Source organism: Arachis hypogaea, chromosome 3, assembly GCF_003086295.3.
Source record: "Arachis hypogaea cultivar Tifrunner chromosome 3, arahy.Tifrunner.gnm2.J5K5, whole genome shotgun sequence".
Taxonomy (NCBI): Eukaryota; Viridiplantae; Streptophyta; class Magnoliopsida; order Fabales; family Fabaceae; genus Arachis; species Arachis hypogaea.
Window position 1 is genome coordinate 6,118,362 of NC_092038.1, and position 15,434 is coordinate 6,133,795.

Sequence of the window (15,434 nt, forward strand, 5' to 3'; positions counted from 1 at the left end):
CTTTAATTTCTTTCTCTCTTTCTTCTCTCAAATGAATATAATTCTGTTAAGCTAACAACCTCTCTATATATATAGACACCCAAATGAAAGGAAAAATAAGATATTGTATGTATTTCAATTATTTATTTGAGTCTAACTTGGTCCATGCACTTATTATTAGTAATAGTAACAGTATAAGACTAATGTGTCAGAGGAGGCATTCCCATGCAACTTGTGTATTATAGTCATGAATCTAATAGCTCCCTCCCACAGTTTTGTAGTTAATTGTTGTTGTTGTTGTGTTCTCATTTTTCCATTTCCATACAAATTAAATAACAGAGTGTTGGGGGCACTACGTCCCACTCTACACTCACTATGTCTATTGTCTACTTTCATATATATCATATATGTACTTATACATTATATTGTATAAATTTATTTAACATGTGCCCTAAAGTTAGATGTTTAGGCACAGGTAAAAATTTATATAAACTACCAAAGAAAAATCCATAAAAATAGTTGAGGTTCATTACAACAATAACAACAACAAAGCCTCGTCCTACTAAGTGAGATTATGACTACATAAATTAAATGACGTCATTGAACTCTGTCATGTATCATGTCTACAATGAGATCGTTTATATGTAGATCTTATTTGACCACCTCATGAATGATCTTTTTACGTTTTTCTTTCATCTGTCTTGTCGGTTTTCTTTTCACACTACAACATTTTGGGTCTATGGCCACGGTTTTTTTGGTCACGGTAAAAAACCGTGACCATAGACCCTCTATGGTCACGGTTTTTTAAGGTGACCAAAAAAAAAAGCTATGGTCACGGTTTTTTTGGAAAGGGTGACCATAGAGTACCTATGGTCACGGTTTTGAGGGGTGACCTAAAGGGATCTATGGTCACGGTTTTTTACAGTGACCAAAAAGGGTCTATGGTCACGGTTTTTCAAAAAAGGGTGACCTAAAAGGGTCTATGGTCACGGTTTTGGGTGGTGGCCTAAAGGGGTCTATGGTCACGGTTTTGGGGGGTGGCCTAAAAGGGTCTATGGTCACGGTTTTGGGGGTGACCTAAAAAGGTCTATGGTCACGGTTTTGGGGGGTGACCTAAAGGGGTCTATGGTCACGGTTTTGAGGGTGGCCTAAAAGGGTCTATGGTCACGGTTTTGGGGGTGGCCTAAAGGGGTCTATGGTCACGGTTTTGGGGGGTGGCCTAAAAGGGTCTATGGTCACGGTTTTAGGGGTGACCTAAAGGGATCTATGGTCACGATTTTTTACAGTGACCAAAAAGGGACTATGGTCACGGTTTTTGAAAAAAGGTGACCTAAAAGGGTCTATGGTCACGGTTTTGAGGGGTGACCTAAAAAGGTCTATGATCACAGTTTTGGGGTGACCTAAAGGTGTCTATGGTCACGGTTTTTTACAGTGACAAAAAAGTGCCTATGGTCACGGTTTTGCAAAAGGGTGGCCTAAAAGGGTCTATGGTCACGGTTTTGGAGGGTAACGTAAAGGAGTCTATGATCGCAGTTTTAATCATTTGAGTTTAAATTAATGAAGATTTTTATATATTTTTATAATTTTAAATAATTTATCTTTTAAAAATTTTAATAATTAAAAACTAATAATAATTTTATATAATTTATTTTAAATATTAAAATTTTAAATTTAATTTTATAAATAAAAAATTAAGTTAAATACTATTAATTTTAAATTAAAAATTATTTAAAACATAAAACTAAGTAATAGTTGACAAAAAATATTATATTTTTAAAATAATTTAAATAAATTATGATTGATTTTCAATTATTATTCTACTTTTTAATTTTACTAAATTTTTTACATTACTTTAATTTTAACCCTAACCTTAAGCCTAATTACTATTTAAGAATATTTTTATAACTAAACTAAGTTTTGATAATTTGAATTTAAATTAATTTAAATTTAAAAATTTTAATAATTAAAAAATTTAAATTGATATCTTCAAATTTAATATTTTATAAGTTGTGATTAGTAAATTTATTTTATAATTTAAATTAAAAATAATTATTTAAACTCAATAATATATTAATAAATAAAATTATATGTTTTAAAATTAATTTTTAAAATATTATATTTAAATTTTAAATTATTAATCTATCTTAAATGTTTTATAAAATTATTATATTACTCATATATATTTTATCCTAATACTAAATTCCCAAATCACAATTTAACATTACCCTACTATCACAAAATTCCTAATTGATACCCTAATTTCACAAATAGCACAAGGCATACGTTCAGAGAAAAGGAAAGAAACGAGAAGTAGAGGGGAAACGGGAAGAAGAAGAGAAGCGGAGAGGAAGGGAGTCGTCGCGCCTTGCCAGCTCGTCGCCGCGCCTTGCCCGCTCGTCGCCGCGCCTTGCCCGCCCGTCGCGGCCGTTCCGTGGAGTCCGCCTTGGTCCCGGTTGAACAGGGATGAAGGAGAGGCGTCGAGAGAGAGACGCGATGGAGGTCAGAAGGAGGAGCTGCCATCACTGCCGTCCCGTCCATGGAGCCGCCTTCGCGTCGCCGTCGTGCTTCGAGGTCATCGCTCTGTGTCACTGAGAGAAGCCCGAGATGGAGATGAGGGAGACGCGAGCCAAGGACTGCGACGAGGAGGAAAAGCCGCCGTCACCTTCACTGGAGCCGCGATCGCTGTCACCGTTCTGCCTTTCCCTGAGCCGCTAATACCACCATATTCTTCCAATTCCATTCCTGTTCCGTGAGAGTTGGCTACTGCAGTTTCTGTTTTGGGGTTTTCCGCCATTGAAGCTACCATCAACAGCGCCACTCTCCATTTTGATTCCAATTCTGTAATTCGAAAACCTGTAATGTTCTCTACCCTTAATTTTGCTGCATTTTGTTTATCTCTGCATTCTTATTTTGATTCCATTAGTAAGCACCTCTATCTTAGTATCGCTGAGTTCTGCTTAAATGGTTGAAATTGTCACTGCTGCGGGCATAATCAAAGTTGGTGCCGCTGCTGGAGTTGGGTTTAAAGAATAGTTGGAGGGCTGAATACTTCTGCAATAAATAATTCATGTCAATGCTATTTCCTGTGCTTGCCAAATTGGTTTTGTTGATAAACAGTTGTTGAGTTTATTTGCATGTTTCTAGGCTCAACGTGCAGGTTGCCTGTTGAAGAAAATACTGCAAGTCATTGGGTTGCGTGTTTCACATCAAGCAGAAAGCATAAAAAATGTAAAATTAACTTTATATGTTCATTGCCTCCCTAGAGAATTCAAGTTTTTCAGTTATCCTTGAAGAATGACTGTTTTACTATGTTGCATATATGAAGCAAAACAATATTTTCAAGGCTCATGAGGAGAAGTACCAATCAAGAATAAATGCACTTGAAACTCTTGCGGCTGGGGCCACTGAAGAGAATAAGGTAGTTTCTTTGTTGATTGAGCTGGGGGTGTGGAACTTTGCTATAGGGAATAGAAATGCATATGAGTTCTGTTGCTGAGAAGGTATTTCTTTATAGATCCTCATTTTTGTTAGAAGTTAAAACTTGAAGTTGTTATTTTCAGCATGATTAAGTAGCTCATTTTTATGCAGTTCTGTGAATATAATCTTAGTGTTATTAACTGATTTTTCTATTGAATATTCCAAAAAATCCAAGTTAAGTCTTCCTCTCATGAAAATCCTTAAGGAAAATTTTATGGGAACTCATACTCCTGAACCAGAATTAATGAAAATTTTATGCTGCTCTTCTTCTCTTCATTCTCATCACTCTTTTCTAAATTTACCTGCTTTAATTTGTTCTTTGATCCTATCATGTTCATATGCTACAGAGAATTGATTAATTAATTAATTGTGTGTAGTTAATATTGATCTTCTTGTTAATGAAGAGTAGATTAATTGATCATTTCTACCATTGACATTTTTCTTGGTTTTGTAGATCTGTGATCTGGTTGCTGTTGCTAGGTTTTTAAATGCAACTCTCATAATTCCTGAAATTCAAGAAAGTACTCGCTCAAAAGGAATTAGGTATATGTGGCTAAGTATCTGCATTCATTACCGTGCCGTTGGGATTTATATATTAATATTTTCTTAATAATATATTCATATACACAATTTATGTTGTCTTACTATTTTTTCAGCTCTAAGTTCAATAGCTTTTCCTATATCTACAATGTTTGATCAGTTCATAGCCTAAAGCAATCTAAGTTCTGCCAGAAGGTCTGATGGAAAGGAGAAGAAAAAATGAAATTCCTTCATTTAATACTACAAGTTCTGCTTCTCCAGACTTTTACCTGGATCAAATTTTACCAAAGCTAAAGCAATCAAAGGTTATCGGATTAATTATTACAAATGGTGGGGCTCTGCAGGTATTACATATTACATTGTTCTGAAATTGTTAATTAAAGCCATTGTTGTGGTCTTGTGGATTCTGTGCTTGTTATACTTTAGGACTTCTATACCTGTCATGGACTTAAATACATATACTTTAGCATCACTCTTATGCAAACTAAAGAAGTTGGAATAAGTTAATATATGTGCAGTAGAGGGGATGTAGTTTTTTAAGTATTTTACCTTTGCTGAAAACTTTCATTGCCAAAGAATCATGTGTTGTTCTATTTTTGTTGAGCTTAAAGCTTCCTAGGTACCCACACTTTTTACTCATGATGTCTCAATTGCTTGTCACTTGGTATTTTTTTGAGAACTTAATTGTCGGTTATTATAACAACTATCTCTATATGAATATTTGCCAAGGTTTACTTGCTGGTGATTTGTAACATTATTTAAAAATGAATCCCACCTTTTATGTGCCAACTAATTATTAAATTAATAGTATTTAGTGATCACTGATTAGCACATAATTCGAACTTGGAATGGAAGTGAAAAATGAATTCAAATAAAGAAAAAGGAGTTTGACTCGGAAGAAAATTCAGCATATTAAAATAATGGTTGTGAATAATTCTTGAGTGTTGCTGTGGATGAATGTTTCCCTTCTTTTGCTGCATATGTACTGCATCATTAAAAGCATTTTTGCTCTGTTCTAACATGTTTATTTTTTTTTGCGTGCAAGAAGACATGATGTGATAAAGAAAATATGTTCCATACAAATATCACATGGGATGGGTCTTACAAATGACCTTAGTTATGTAAATGTAATATTTTGATGTGTTATGTACTTTTTGAGATACATGTAATTGAAAAAATTACACTCTATTTTGATTTGTGTTGTTTAGCCTAAAAATTAAACATATCTATCTTATAATGAAATTTTTATGATTTAGATTTGTTGAATTTATTATTTTTAGATGTATTTTGTGATTATTATCATTTTGGAATGTGATTATAATTTAAAAAAATTGAATCTCATAAACAACAACAGGCTATAGTCACCGTTTTGGAAAACCGTGACCATAGAGGCTATGGCCACGGTGAAAAACTGTGACCATAAATAAGGTTATGGTCACGGTTTTAAGGGGGGTGACCATAGATAAAAGCTATAGTCACGGTCTTTGGGGGGGTGACCATAGAGGCTATGGCCACGGCAAAAAACCGTGGCCATAGATAAGGCTATGGTCACGGTTTTGAGGAGGGGTGACCATAGAAGCTATGGTCACGGCGAAAACCGTGACCATAGATAGGGCTATGGTCACGGTTTTAGGTGGGGTGACCATAGAGTCTATGGTCACGATGGAAACCGTGACCATAGATAAGACTATGGTCACGGTTTTAAAGGGTGACCATAGCGGCTATGGCCACGGTGAAAACCGTGACCATAGATAAGGCTATGGTCACGGTTTTCACCGTGGCCATAGATTAACCTATGGTCACGGTAAAAAAACGTGGCCTAAAGTGTCAGATTTTGAAAATTGAAACCGTGACCATAGAAACCGTGACCATAGATAAAAAAACCGTGACTATAGACCTATGGCCACGAGAGAATAGGCCACGGTAAAAAAACCGTGACTATAGGTCCAAAACCGTGACCATAGATCTATGGTCACCCTTTTCACTGGCTATGGTCACGGTTTTTTACCGTGACCATAGGCCTTTTTTTTTGTAGTGTCACATGTCTAAATCACCTGTGACGTAATTTTACCATCTTTTTTACAATGGATGCTACTCAAACTCTCTCCCTTATATATTCTTTCTTTATTTTATCCAATCGCGTGTGACCACTCATCCGTCAAAAAATTATGTTGGATAACTTTAGCTAAATTTATTATAAGATAATTATTGAAAAAAAATTATTGACGGAAATCAAAATTGGTTGATAATCATAAGTAGTATATCAAAAAGTTAGTCGGTAATATGATATTTTTTTAATAATAACGTTATTAATTGAAAAAATAAATAAAATAAACACCCACAAAGTTTAAATTCAAATACATATGTGATACATTTATTTAAATAAAAATTAAAGTTAATCTACTAATCATAATCTTAATTAACATGTGCTTTTAGAATTCATTTAGATGCTTTAAGCATTTTTGTTTGGATTGAATATTAGTTAATTTTGAATGTTTATTTAACCTATTCTCTTTTTTTGAAAACAAAAATTGGGCAACAGGTTGCCGGAAAGTGGCCGTCAACAAATGACTGCTACAAGTGGCTACATGTGGTTTTAGCAGAAAAAAAAAAGAAGAAAGAATAAAAAAAAAATAAGGCAAATTAATAATGTGGGAGATAAATAAAATAAAATTTTAAAAATGAACTTAATTCTCTTATTTTCTTTTGTACTCTTATCTTTTATCATACATATAATGCCAACATATATATGATAACCAGGCACATGTGGGTTCTTTCGGAGTTTATTTATATATAATAATCTGACCGAAACATTATGTATAAATATCCACATTAAAAAGGTGTATGAATGACAAATAATAATTGCTAGTTTGCAACTATATACTCTGCCATTTTACATTATCAGTACGTAGGTGCATACACCCTACCGAATATCATTGGTTCAAGTAGCTTGTACTGCAATCATTTTACCGAACCTATATATATCCAACCAACTTGAATTGATCGAGTAATTAATTCTCTTATCTGTTTAAATAAATATAAAAAAAATATTAAGAAGTTAGTATTTTTATTAAATTTTAGTCAATATTTAATCATTAAAAAAAATAAAATAAGTCTACATTATTAGATATAATTTTATATTATTAAAAATATTATTAATAATTAATTAATAGTTAAAACTTAAAAATCTATTGACTCTCTAAATTTTTTCTATAAAAAATTTAAACAATAATTTAAAATAATCTTATTTTATATTTATTAATTACTTTTAAAATAAATATATAATATTAGATATTGTTTTCGGATTGATTGAAAGCCGAATTTGTTCTCGGATTGGTTCATTGATCGATTATGAGATGTGAAATATTATGATACGTAAAAATAAAGCAATTTAAATGTATAAAGTACGTACTTTATGAAAAGTTACGATATATTATATTTTGATAAGAAGTATTAAATAAAATCTTAAAAAAGATTGTTAAGATTGGTTTAAAAATTTGATGTAAATCAAATTTTATGAACCTAAGGGGAGTGAAAATTATTTTACTCCTCCCCACAGACGGCGTCATTATTCTCTCTTTACCGACGTATAACTCATTCCAACGAAAAGTTTAAAGACATTTATCGACGGACGAGCTATACATCGACCAAACTCAGCAAGAACAGATATAATAAATATATAATTTTATATTATTATGTCTCTGGTATTTACGGATATGAAAAATATGAAAAGATGCAGTGTATTATTGTTTCAAGTTTCAACAATGCTGCTGCTGCTGGTGGCGGCGGATACCAGCTGGCACCAAATTATTGAAGAGAGTATGCAACATCGTGAGATTAAAAGAGCATATCATCAATGTGTATGTATGGGACACAGTTAAGTTGTTGCGTTGGTTGTTACTTGTTACTTTGGTTTGGACTTTGGACCTCCAGTTCCCAAAAAACTAAATCCTTGTTATTTTAATTTAGTTTCTACAATTCCTAATTTCTTACAGAGTTACAGGGTCACAAGGAATTGAACAAATTGCAAATATAAATATTAATTAAATTTGTTTCGGCCCATCCCAATAATTCGACGGGTCCATGACTCGCTTAAACGAGAGTGTTCTTCGCATAATAATTTTTTTGGCAGAGGTGATAAAATTGTGAAAGAATAAGAAAATAAAAAATGAAAAAAATTTATTAATTGTTGATTGATTGAATTGAATTGAAGTGAATTGTAAATTATGAAGGTAAAATTAAATATGTATATAATATTGTTTTATAAAAGATAAAAATAAATAAAGATAAAATAAAAATAAAATAATAATAAAAATTAAAATTATAACTAAATTTGTGTATTTTATTGAGTTGAATTTGTGGATTACGAAACTTCTTTATTATTATCGTTAGTTAAAGTAAAAGAATAATTTAATAAAAGATTTGGAACAAAAAAAATTTATCCGATAACAAAAAATAAATGAAAGGAATACGTCACTGTTATCCTAATTAACTGTCACGTTTACTTTAGCATTGAAATATCTATACAGGAGAGACTCTACCTGCCGACCCAACAACGACTGCGGACACCACACCTCTTCTCAAGTCTCACGCTTAGGCCCCGATTCACACTCCTAACGGCCTCTCTCCAATTGGCCCAACGAGCAACTGAACAAAATTATTTTTTTAGTAGTGGAAACTCAAGTGCAGTTGACTTTACGTGAAGTTGATAATTAAAAACTATTAAATTATTTAACTAATTTGATTAATTTTTTATCTCACGACTTTTAATTATCAACTTCACATAAAATTTACTGCACCTGAGTTTTCATATTTTTTAATTTATTTTTAATAGCATGTTATAAGTTAGTCACGGGTAAAAAAAAGATAAACTGAAATATAAAATAACTACATTTTTTATTGATAGTCAAACTTTATAGACAGTATATAGTTAAAGTTTATAAATAACAGAAATATTAGAAGATAATTTGAATTTATTATTTTTATACTATTAATTAGTTATTAATATTTAAAATATAAATTAAAATATATTATTAAATTATTAAACTAAAAGAAAGAAATTAAATTGATGACTGAAAATAATAGTTAAAAATAATAAATTTTGATAGTTCTCTAATATATATTTTTTAAATAATATTTAACAAATTTTGATTTACACTTATAATCAAGATACAAATGAGAATATAAACACAGAATGTTGGCTGCATGTAGGTGTTTATTGAAGCTTGATTATTCTGCTGGAGGGTTTTATTAGTTTGATGGTGATAATTTTATTTAGAAAATATATAAAGTAATATATATATAAATATATAATAGATGATTTGGTCGCTAAATTTTGTGTTTATAGAGCATTTTTGTTTTAGTCACTTAGAATAATTACTTTTTATAGAAAAAGAGTTAGTTCTTTATGTCATTTAGCTTGTTTAGGAATTAGTTATTTTTATCCACTGACTTTATTTTTCTTTCTCTTTTTTCTTCTTTTTTTTTTTTTGGTAGAAAAAAAGTATGTTTAGAGATTTTTTTAAGTTAATACTCTTATAAAGACATCTTCATATAAAGATTGTATTGTAAACTGATAAATTGTTTGATATGTTTTGATCGAATATATTGACTAAATTATCTAATGATTCACAATAAATATCATCATTTGAGTATTTTCCTTTTTTATTAGTAAGTTATTAATTAAATATTTTTTTTTATATTTATAAAAACTAAATAGGTATCTTAGCATATATAATAATAAAAATTTATAATGACAAGACTAAAAAAAAAAAGACAGAGGGACCAAAGTCAATGCAAAAATTTAGAGGCACTTAAATAAAAAATGAACTGTATTTAAAAGAACTAAAAGAAATTCTAATCGAAATAATTATTATATAACTATATGATTACTATTAGTTTCTAATATGATACTATTTATATTTTATCTTATAGCAAATAAATAAATAAAATCCAAGTCACTAATTTATTCATTACTAAAACATTGCAATGTTTAACAATAAGATTCTCAAAAACAACAAAGTAAATGCTAAACAGTCTCTCTAGAAAATAATATTTTCATTGTGTTCATTATTATGTTCTCACTCTTTTTTTTGGTAGATATATATTCTCACATCATTAAACGTAGTAAATCAGTTAAAATATCATCTATGGCTAAATCAGATTAAGAGATCATAATATTTGGAAATTTAAAAATAATGTGCATATATATATATATATATATATATATATATATATATATATATATATATATGCATCCAAAATTCAATTTTATAGTGAAGAGTAAGAAGAAGTAAGAAGTTAGATATTAAAGTAGAGAGAACTAGTCAAAACTCCAAAGTTATTGAGTTCTTAATTCAAGTTCAAAATGCAACTCCAAACCCAACAATCCTTAAACAAAAGATCTACATTTTGCAAGATAAGAATTTGCTTGGACTCAGTTGCCAAGAATTTATGTACAATTTTTTTAGACATTACTTGAGGGCAATCTCCAGCACAAAATGAATGGAAATGGACCAAACTTTTGTTGCTCCTATCTAATTAATGACATGATAGAAAATCATAATCAAATCAAATAAAGAGAAAAAAAAAAGAAGAAGAAGCAATGTCCAAATGATTTAGACATTCAATTAATGAAGAGAAGAAATTAGACTAATAAAGTAGTCCTCAGTGCATGGAATTGTGAGACCCCCAGTTGGGTGATTGAATCCAAATTCTTGTTCAGCCCAATCCAACAAATCTCTGAACAAAGGTTGACTCAAATAAGATATTGGAATCACAAACCTCTTATGATTCTCTCCAACATACACTGCCAAGTGGCCTTTTGGAACATCAGCAATGTTTGCTGCTGAAGCCATTTTGATTCTCTGTGACAGAGTCCTCTGCAGTTTCTGTGTTGCATGAGCAATTCTGTTACTAGTTCTCATGATGTAGAAAAAGATTTTTAAAAGGGTGTGTGGAAGTGGAGTTAGAAGACTTGTTGGAGTGTTGAAATACTGTCTTTAGAGGGTGAATATTTATAGTGTGTTCAAGCCATGCAAGTAACTAAACTTGTTTGGTTTTGATTATATGAAGAATGTTTTAGAAACATGTCAGGTGGAGGAATTAGGGTAGGTTCACATGAGTGTGCCTAATATGGACCAATACATCATGCCCCACCAGTAACGGATCTAGAAAATTTAAATAACGAGGACAAATATATAATACATATATATAATAACATAAACAACAACAAAGCATTATCTCATTATATGGGGTCGGCTATATAGAACAAATGACAACATTGTCACTTATCTGTTTTCTATTTGAATCACTCTTCTAACTGGATGCTTTACCGATATTTTTCATTTGTCCAAATTACTTGAGATGAGATTCTACTATCTTTTCAGCAATAGGCGTTATTCCAACTTTTTCTCTCATAATAAGATATAAAAACAAGATATATATTCATATTTTAATAGGGATACATCATACATATCTGAAAAACTTTATAATTGGATCCATTCTTTGTGATCCACTAACTTAGCTTGAGGAGCCAAAATAAAAGTGTGGTGCTGGTCAAAAGTTACAATGACTTGTTGAATATTGTTTCTTGATTTGTACTAATGATGCTATGGAAATTTTTTTTTTTTTTATTATAACTTTGTGGCATGTTCAGTGATGTAAAATGACAACATGATGAATAGGAGAAAATGTTTGCATTGGTCATATCTGTTTCTGAGGAGCTTTGTATTTAGACTTGTGGACTACTTTACAGGCTATTTCTCTTGTCACTACTTGACAGCATATGATGTAATAATAGATAGACTTGATGTCTTCTGTTGTGATAATTGTCACTTTATTTCGTTCTCATAATTTGTAATTGGACTGAACTTTTCTTGATTCAATCTAATTTGATCAACATTGACTTAATCAAACAATTTTTTCTTTCCTTTTTTTTTTATTTTAAATTTTTAATGCTACTGTTTCTACACTCAGTAGAATGTTCATTTTTCTAACGAAATTCGGTTATAGGATTCATAACAAACATAATATCATGTTGGGACTATTCAAGTAAAAAAAGAATTCCTGTCTAAAGACTCATAATAAGTCTTCAATCATTTAGCAGATAGATTCCCCTTTTCTAGACATGCCACATTCATGATTTGTTCATTCAGATTCAATAGTAGGTTAAATTATACTCTCTCTCTCTCTCTCTCTCTGTGTGTGTAAACTATTTTAAACCGTCATCTAATTACATTCGTTTTTTTAGATGACCATTTCTGCGACCAGTGTAAAAAGTAGTTATTTTTGTTGAGGTGACATTACGTGATTGATAAAATTTGCATACAAGTATGACATATCAAAGGATTCGTGTAAAATTATTTAACCACAAGGGAGGTCAATGAATAGTATGATAAAATATAATAACATGATTGTATGATATAATAAAATTGTATAATTTGCAAGAATTCTATGGTTATTGAAGGCTATGCTTTAAAGAAGAATAGTAGATTAGTTACCCCAGTTTTGCACCAATTTATCTCACTTTTCTTACACTGAAGTCATAGTGCAATTCAATAATACAGATTCAAATTCAGTACAATAAACTGAAGGAGAAATATTATTGTTTTTAACCAATGACTTACACCAACCATTTGTGAATATTAGAGAGATCAACAGTTAAGTAACATGCAGAATGAAATAGTCACAGATGAGTAAAGTAACTAAATCAATGTGATATCCTCTTACAAGATTTCACCATTAAAGTAACAAAAGGGTTAAGTTAAAAGATGTACTATAGTGTTATAATTCTGTGGATATTCCAATGGTATTTATTGAATCTACTACTGCTAAGTGAAAGTACTAACCATGTGATTGTGTAAAAGATGTTTTCTTTTTCAGCACAACATGTGAAATCTCTCGTGCTCCGGAAGACTTGGACCCGATTTTGAAGCCTCAGTGACCCCATTTTTGTTTTCAGCAGCAATTTGGCTAAGTACAATTATTCTACAGTTTTATCTCTATAGAAGATAATTTACTACCTGAATTGCCAATGTAAAAGACAGTTAAACTTTCTGCTACAACATAATCTAATGGTTATTTCAATTGTACTATTTTCTTGGTTTTAATAATATATTCTTCCCATTTGGCCCTAAGTACCTAACCACCATTGCATTTATTAGAGCTGATTAAGGTTCAAACATGCATGATAAGCTTAAAAATTTGTCAATGACGTGCTTTGAATTTTTATTTTTCAGTGACCATGATTATTTGTCTCAAGTCTCAACCACTTCACATTTTAATTCTAAAGGCAATGTTAGAAGAATTAATTTCCTTGTATTATTGTAAGCAAATGCTAACAACCTCTAGTCCTTATCCAAAATAATAAACCTTCTGATTCATGTTATCAATATGAAGCAAACAACATGTCTTAAGCTTGTCTAGGACAGATCTTAGCCATTAAAATTGTTTTAACATGCATATGGTTTTTGATATTACATATTTCTGGTTCTTTTTCCAATTATCAAATGGGTACCATCTAGGCTGTTTTCCATAAAAGGTGGGACATCTAGATTCAAATAATTTCTTCAACTTTGTTAAAAAAATTTCAAGACACTACCATGTGGTATTCACAAGTCCATGCCCCTAACTAGACCCCAGTTAGATATCTCTTAATCAATTATTATATCTATAATCAAATCAAATTCTTTATCCTAAGCCTCTCTCTCTTTCTATATATATAGTTAGTTGTTGTTTTAGGATCACAAACAAAGTCAAGTTTTAACAATTTTTTAAGGCATCAAATACTATATAGTCTATACACAAATTTATTCAGATCTTTCTCTTGCTCTAAAATGGGATTCAGATTGCCTAGTCTTCAAAAGAAAACTTCTGTTCCAAAAGGTTATCTTGCTGTTTATGTTGGAGAGAACCAAAAGAAGCGATTCGTGATACCTATATCATACTTGAACAATCCTTCAATTCAAGACTTGTTAAGTCAAGTTGAACAAGAATTCGGATTCGATCATCCAATGGGTGGCCTCACAATTCCTTGCAGAGAAGATGTCTTCCTAGATATCACTTCTCGCTTGCAAAGATCATAAAAGGAGAAGATTTAAATGTTGATCATAAGTGATCAATACAATTTTGTACTATAGCTAACACTTGTAAATTTTTCTCACCATTTATTATATATTCTTCCCAGAGAAGTGGAAAGATGCACTTGAGCAAAATCATATAAACATAGATTATTGCAACTTTAATTTCTCACTATAAGTAACTTTGGTTTCTTTATTTAAGTTTCCCATGACCCTTTATTTCATGTTGTTATGATTAAGGTTCTCTCTATTTTCTTTCAAAGACTGAAATATATTTGAAGGTATGATTTACTATTTAGTTTTTGTATTCATCACCTGCAACCATTTGAACTGAGCTAGCTGGTACATTATTATGTGCTTGTGTATCACTAAAAATTGAAAAGCAACTTATTAAAGTCCTTCAGGTACAAACATGGTCATGACTCATGAACTTATTTTTAATATTTGAAGTTGAAATGTTTTCATTTGTAATCTTTGAACTATAAATTTGAGGGGGGGGGGGGGGGACAAAATTCAGGAAATATTATTTTGCAATGATGATTGAATTGGAAGAACATGGGAACAACAAATTAACTGAACAAGTTTATTCTGAGTTGCAGAGAGCATTAACCTCACTTGTTGTAGAAGAATCTAGTAACAAATTGGCTAAAACTCTTCCAATAAAAATGTGTATTTTGTTCCATGATCAGCTCAAGGACAATAAGGAACTTTAATCCATATCAGAACCAGATAGTCTGAAATATATGAACTGAAACTTGAAAATGCTAAATGATTTGACACAAGCTAGATTTGTTTAAACAATATCTTGTCATGAATTTGTCATTTATCAAATGAATGATACAAGGAAGAAAACAAAATATAAAATCTCAAAAAGAAAGTGCCTTCTGTACAAGTTACTCTCAACTAGTCTATTCTCCATTAGCATGATTTATAGCCTACTCAACTGAGAAGTGAGGTTTAAGAACTCATCCTCCCCACATGGAATTGTGAGACCGCCATTCGGATGATCATAGCCAAACTCTTCTTCTGCTTGGTTTAGCAATTCTAGAAACAAAGGTTGATTCAAGTATGATATAGGAATTAAAAACCTCTTCATTTTATCTCCAACATAAACTGCAAGATAGCCTTTGGGGACATCATTGCTCTTTGTTGCTTTTCTAATACCTGGTATGCGGAAAGCCATTGTTTTTTTTATGAGAAAGAAATATTTGAGTTTTTCTAAACTTGTAATACTTGAGGATATGTGAATGATTGGTGCTGCTTGAGAACACAAGAAGTGGTGTATATATAGTTGCTAGGATCTTCTTCAAACCAATTTCCTCAAGAGATAAGATAGGGTCTACCAAATTGGCAATGTAT

At 31.0% G+C, this 15,434-nt stretch overlaps 1 long non-coding RNA gene across 3 annotated transcripts; it reads left to right on the top strand.

Moving 5' to 3' along the window:
- Window positions 1-2,180: 2,180 nt before the first annotated feature.
- On the top strand, window positions 2,181-5,251 carry LOC112789099 (uncharacterized). Of its 3 annotated transcripts, none has more exons than XR_003196159.3 (6): window positions 2,181-2,834; window positions 3,124-3,207; window positions 3,305-3,479; window positions 3,911-3,999; window positions 4,113-4,340; window positions 5,045-5,251. It is a non-coding gene; the product is annotated as an uncharacterized lncRNA (long non-coding RNA). The 3 variants fall into 3 exon arrangements; XR_003196161.3 differs by having other exon boundaries at window positions 2,219-2,834; window positions 5,042-5,251; XR_003196160.3 differs by having other exon boundaries at window positions 2,219-2,834; window positions 3,305-3,397.
- The last annotated feature ends 10,183 nt before the right edge of the window (window positions 5,252-15,434 follow it).